Genomic DNA, 6,174 nt, shown 5'->3' on the forward strand with positions numbered 1-6,174 from the left:
TAAAGAAATGCAACTTATATATTTTTTTTTTCAAAAATGATAGATGGAAGGAAATAACCCTTTGTTAACACCTCTTCTGTGTTGGAAACTCTGGTGTCCTCGCTGAGAAGTTAAGCAGAGGGCTGTTAGGTAGAGGGGTAGACTTAGGATTTGTACCTGGTCTCCCGTCCTGCACTCGGCTTTACACTGTCCTACCCTTCATAGAGAGAAGAGCTGGCAACGCTCCCTCCTCCATGCCCTAATTCCTAAAGCAGCCCAGACACTGAGACCTGCGCGTTCTCTTGTGTCTACTCTTGTAGGCAAGTATGTTTTGGTTGTTTTTCCCATTTCATGAAAGTTTTATAAAATATAAATGTAAATTAGGCTGAGAAAAAAACAAGAGATCTTACACATAAGCTGGAGAAACGGCTGTTGAATTTAAAAGTCAGGGAATCCCACTAAAACGTGAAAACAGCTCATGGCTTAAACTTGAAGGCACAGCAGGTGATTTTAATCTTGATTTCTTCCGGGTTAATATTTGCAACAAAGGAAACACCTGATCATTATGGTAAACTATGGAAGTCAAAGGCTAGTTTTGAGCATATACACATACACATGTATATACAATTATTATTAATTGCTATAAACACATGTGTTTAATTGTGCTTTTCACATCCCCCCTCCCCTTTTGAGTAAACATTTCATTTTGTTGCCCAGGTTGGGATCAAACTCAAAAGTCCCCCTGTCTCATCTTTCTTACTTTCAGAGTTATAGTAAATGTACTATGCCTGGCTTATATTCTTTAAAAACCACAGGCTATGTAATTATGAGTTCTTGATATTTCAGTAAGGAAAATCATTTTTCACCATTCTGCAGAGATCTGCACACCTTAATCATTCACTCTAGACTCCCTTATTTTGATGAAGACATTTAAAATTTATCAGTTAAAATCAGTTTGCTAGAATGCTCACCAATATTTTGTGAGTGCTTACTGCACACACATGTGCTTCCTTTCTTTGTGAAAAAGTCTTTAGTTTAAGAAAAAATTTAGTTAACAAAAACTTACTAAGTTTCACTTAGTAAAATACAACCAAAAGGAAATCACAGTACGAAGAAAGCTTTAAGTGAAGGCCTCACCAATCCCTACAGTATTAATATTGTGTCTCAATTCCCCAAACTAAGTTTTAAAAAGCTTAAACTTAACCTAAAGGTTTTAAATGAGAATATGAACTAGAATGAATGTTAGAAATGCTTCTCTTTGTATCGGGGATCTAGGGCCCTGAGTTCTCCAGAAAAGCACATGCCCCCAGTGTGTTCACTGTGGTGTGCCGAAAGATCCACTCACCACACTTACGCTGCTTAACTCAGATAACAACACTCTTAAGTATACTACCAAAAATGTTAATTGAGAAAGGCAGGAGAAAATAGTTTTAGTTCACTCAGTATTACATGCTAGAAGAAAAGTTTGCATGAGAAATACTGAAGAGATAATATTTTTAGACTGCTGTAGCTGATCTGTAACAGCCACTCACTGATTGGCTCTCCAGGCCACTGTAAGTTGCCTGGGAGCTGACACACCCATGCCCTGCATCACCTGGCTGCTATAGGCCCCATTGCTAGCCCCTGTTGTTGAATCCAGGAAGAGTTGTATGCATCTGTGTTGGCCCTATCCTTGGACATAGCTGCCAGGGCTTCTTCATGAGTAAAAAACTCAACACCAGCTTCTCCTGTCACTCTTCCACCAGCACCAATCTCAGTATGAACCCTCACAGGGTTGAGTGGAGAGAAGAAGTTGTAAATGTAGCCCTCTCATGTGGACGAAGTGGCTGTCAGTGCTCTGTACTGTGAACTCACTGTCTCAGTATCTGTGGTCATACATTCCTGAGAGACAATAGCTGAAGTCTCTCCCAAACAGGTCAGTGGTGAAGTCATAGCCATTACCGAGGCCACTGTGTTCTTCATAGCCCCCAGAGCCTGCACTATAGGCACCAGACCTCATCCTATCCAGGCCTGCCTGTCTCACAATGCCAATGTACCTCTGGGCTGTGCCAGGCCTGTCATAAGGCCCAGGCCTCTGGACAGACATAAACTTCAGAGGTGGATCTGAGTGTGACCTAACTTCCTCCTGACTGCTCCTGAACACTGCTCCTGTGCCCTATTCTCTCCTTGTGCCTCCCTAAGGCTTTCTCGGCTAACTCTTGTGAGGCAAACTGAACAAAGGCCTCCCCTGTAATTTTGCCTTTCAGGCCTAGAGGTAGTGTGATCCTGTTTGACACAATTTCCAACACTGAGAAGAACTGAATGACTTATTCCTTTGTGCAACCACGTGGGGGTCCCCGAAGCCTCACAGTATTTGCACTGTCGGCCCTGTTTGGACCACTGTCCTTCAACACCCAATCCATCTCAGTCCTGTGTGACTTCAATACCTCAATATACTAGTGTCCCATGCTTTCCCTGTCTTTTTTTCTTAAATATTTATTTATTATATGTAAGTACACTGTAACTGTCCTCAGACACACCAGAAGAGGGCATCAGATCCCATTACACATGGTTGTGAGCCACCGTGGGGTTGCTGGGATTTGAACTCAGGACCTCTGGAAGGGCAGTCAGTGCTCTTAACCACTGAGCCATCTCTCCAGGCCCCCTGGTTTTTTTTTTTTTTTTTCAGAGCCAATTTACATCATCTTCTGACTCAAGAGCAGCAAAAGCCTCACCACTCTGCCTGCCTTCTCCAGTCTAAATGAAGTGAACACCTGCGACCCCATCGTGAATTGTGCAGTTGGAAAGGAGATTTTGTACTACCTCAATTGAGCAGGACCGAGGTAGGCCACGGGGTTTGACCACATAGCCTTCCCCTCCCTCAGGGCCCAGCATCATGGACACTTGGCAGGGCTGATGTCACACAAGCTCGAGCAATTTTTTTTTTTTCGTAGCTTAAAGAACCACCACAGACGGCTTCTGTAGGAAACACTTGATGGAAAATAACTGGTTTTCCATGGGAGGAAGGTAGGAGTGACTTCAATAAGGCATGCGGCTTACGAACCCCAACTCTACCTGATGCCTTAAAAACAAAGAGGGCTCCAGGGAAAGTCCAGGTGCATCTTCTTTTTGTTTTCAATTTTCAGGAAGACGAGGCGCAGTCCTCCTTCCATGACAGAGCCAGAAGGATTCAAGACAGTTATGGGGCAGAGCCTCAGGCAGCGGACATCCGAGCATGGGCCGCCACAGCGCCACTCTCATACACGTGCTTCCTAAGTGCACACTTCGTCTTGTCTTTGGAGATCCTCACCTTCCCATAGTGTCAAGAAATCCAAAGGGATGACTGAAGGGGGACTCTGTGGGGTGGACCCCAGCATGCTGAGTGCTGTGTGTACCCTTCCTGTACTGTATATGGGTCTGCAGTATCATTGTACAAGAAGTTAAGGGCCATGGACACAGCTCAGTGGTGGGGGATCCATGTGTTTAGCATCCTCAGGGCCCTGGGTTTTTATCTGGGTTCAGCACCAGCGCAAAAGAAACCAAGACCCAAACCAAATAAACTCAAGGAGAGATAGGAGTAGAGACAGAAGTAGAGATAAACTAACTCCTCTTCTCATCATTTCTACAGTCAGCATGTTCTTATGCCTCTCTTACTTTTCTGAGACTTTCTACCCTAGGGGTACCAGAGTTCTTCCAGCTAGAACATTCTGGGGTGGTATTCCACCTTGGGTACAACCAAAGCAAAGTTTATAAGAAGTAGCTCTTCTCTTGCGAGGGACCATGTTTCCCTAGGCATAATGCCTTGTGGTGCCATGGGACGGTAAAGCCCTCCATCCTCACGGCTTGCTCTCTGTGAGGGGGATGGGAACGTGTCTGGTTCCTAGCCCTGAGAGTGGGCAACGAAAGTATGGTCTCTGGGAAACTGCTGTCCGATGATCTGTGATGTGTTGAAAGCAGCTCATTGGGGGGATATCAGCAGTGGAGGAGGGAAGGAAGCCGGCTCTTGAATTTCTATGTCGTCAAAAGCAGCTAGCTATAGGGCTGACAATCTTGGGCAGCAGGAAATGGAGCATTATTTCTGAAGAGAACTTCCTGTCTCCAAAAGCTAAACTTTATCCACTCTGCACACTTCCCTCTTGAGCTGGGGGCTTCCTAGGAATGAAACACCCATGGGTAGTGTGGCATGTCTCTCCTCGCTCAGGGGTCTGAGACAGGAACCATTTCTCAGGAAGATCTCTGGGAGAAGGCACAGGGCAGGGACAGGAGGTTATCTTTCTGGGAACTGAATGTTCTTCTCTCCTCATTTTCCTCATCTGTCCTTAAGCTAACCAATGCTGGTTTTTGTTGGGTTACTGACTTTTAGGCTTCAACCAGTTCTTCCAAAGTCCACAGACACTGTACCAACTAACTGTCTGCAAACCATTTTTGAGGTAAGCGGTTGATTCAAAGCAAAGGCCACACAGTATAAGGAAAGATAGAAGTGCAGAATGTATTAAAATCAACTCTATGAGATGACAATAAACCTTTATAAATACATGTACGTTACTACAAAATACACTTCTAAGAAAAAGGAGCAGGAGTCTTGTATATTATTTTTTCAAGAATTTATTAGCCTATTCTCTGTTTTTGTTTTCTTTGTTTTAAACCATTTCCCCTCCGTCTTTCACAGAGACAGATGGTTTCAGCTATGTTCAGTAGCTTCTAGCCTCTGTCTGCGTTGCTATGCAACAGAACCCATCCTACCCTCGTCCATTCTCTGTTGTATCCCGTTTCTGTTGACAACTCGAAATAACTAGCCTAGTGCTTTGGCATTCTACTTCCTCCTTGCTACTGAGCTGAATACCTATCAAGTATCTTCCGGGGCTTCCTATCTCTTCCTGTTACAGCCTTGAAAAAAAATGTGTTTGCCCTAAATTGATTCTCCTCATCACTTCCTATTTACATCAGCCCACTCAGTGCTAAGGCAGGCAAAACATACCAGAATGAGTCAGGCAGCTGCGGGCCCATGGGGGGGGGGGGCGATGTGTCAGTTAATTGTATGATATTTGAAACCAAGATTTCGTGCTTTGTTTTTTGTTTCTGTCAGATGTAGAGTTCTTCATGTTCCTTTTTTATCAGGATGTTGTTCACTAGGAGATACTAGTATGTAAAAAGAAAATTAAAAAAAAGCAAGGAGTGTGGAAAGGACACTTCTCTGGGCTTGAGGAAGGGCGATAAACTTCTTCCACAATGAGAAGAGAGCAGAGGTCATGAGAGTATTCTGCTTCTGAGTCTAGAGAGTGGAGAACAAGAGGGAAATTTTCTCCAGATGGAAACAAAAGTATGGATTTAAGACTGTAGGTCATTCTGGGCTTTTCCTCTCTATTTGTGTACCATGAGATGATTAGGCCCATGTATAGATTCTTCTAAACCTCATTTCATGCCTCTTTAATTCACACCATTTTTCTTAGCTCTAGAAGTCACACACCTCAAATAATTATAGAGTAAAGTCCCAACTAAGTAATCAGTGGCTGTTCAATGGGCTCACATTCCCATTATGGCCGCCGGGGAAAGTCACATCTGTCAAGCCTCACTTTGCAATGATGCTGAACTCCACTCTCTCAAGAAGAATCTAATGGCAAGTGGCATTCGAAGGTTCGGAGAACACGTGGTTCACATCAAAACTCACAAATCTTGAAAAAGCAAAGTACTGCAATGTTGTCTACTTGGGGTGAAGCCGATTCCACTCAGAGCTGTGACACCATGGGGTTATCTCACCTTCTGTTTCAGTGACCTTCTGTGGAAAGCAAATCGTGTGGTCCCTTCGGGTGTGTACGTTGACACACTTTCTTGGGACTTATCTTGACATCAAGCATTCTACTTGGTGTTGTAACCTTCTGACACACTGGCAGTGGTGTGGGCACTCTATGCTCACTGGTAAGGTGGTTGGTTTTGCTACTTTTTGCTTGGCCTCTCCTTGCCTATAGAAGGTTCTACAGGTGTCTACGCTGCTCATCAGAACAGAAGATCACTACGGCCAGGCTATCTACTACCTGGGTCAGAACTCTGAGCTGCTGCTTGAGGATGACAAGGGAGCTAACCCATTTAAGGGTCCCGAGGGCTCTCGTTGCCAACAGGATCTTAGGATCGCTGTGAAACCACTCAGTGTCTTCTAGTATACTGATCATTTTATGCAGGAGCCAGGACAAAGTGAGCTAGTGACATGCACAAAGGGAG

General features: G+C 44.3%; 1 pseudogene; it reads right to left on the reverse strand.

The window, feature by feature from the left end:
- Window positions 1-1,475: 1,475 nt before the first annotated feature.
- Window positions 1,476-2,856, reverse strand: Hnrnpf-ps3 (heterogeneous nuclear ribonucleoprotein F, pseudogene 3; annotated as a pseudogene).
- Between the last annotated feature and the right edge of the window lie 3,318 nt (window positions 2,857-6,174).

Source organism: Rattus norvegicus, chromosome 13 (genome assembly GCF_021556685.1).
Source record: "Rattus norvegicus strain SHRSP/BbbUtx chromosome 13, alternate assembly SHRSP_T2T, whole genome shotgun sequence".
In the NCBI taxonomy this organism is placed as follows: domain Eukaryota; kingdom Metazoa; phylum Chordata; class Mammalia; order Rodentia; family Muridae; genus Rattus; species Rattus norvegicus.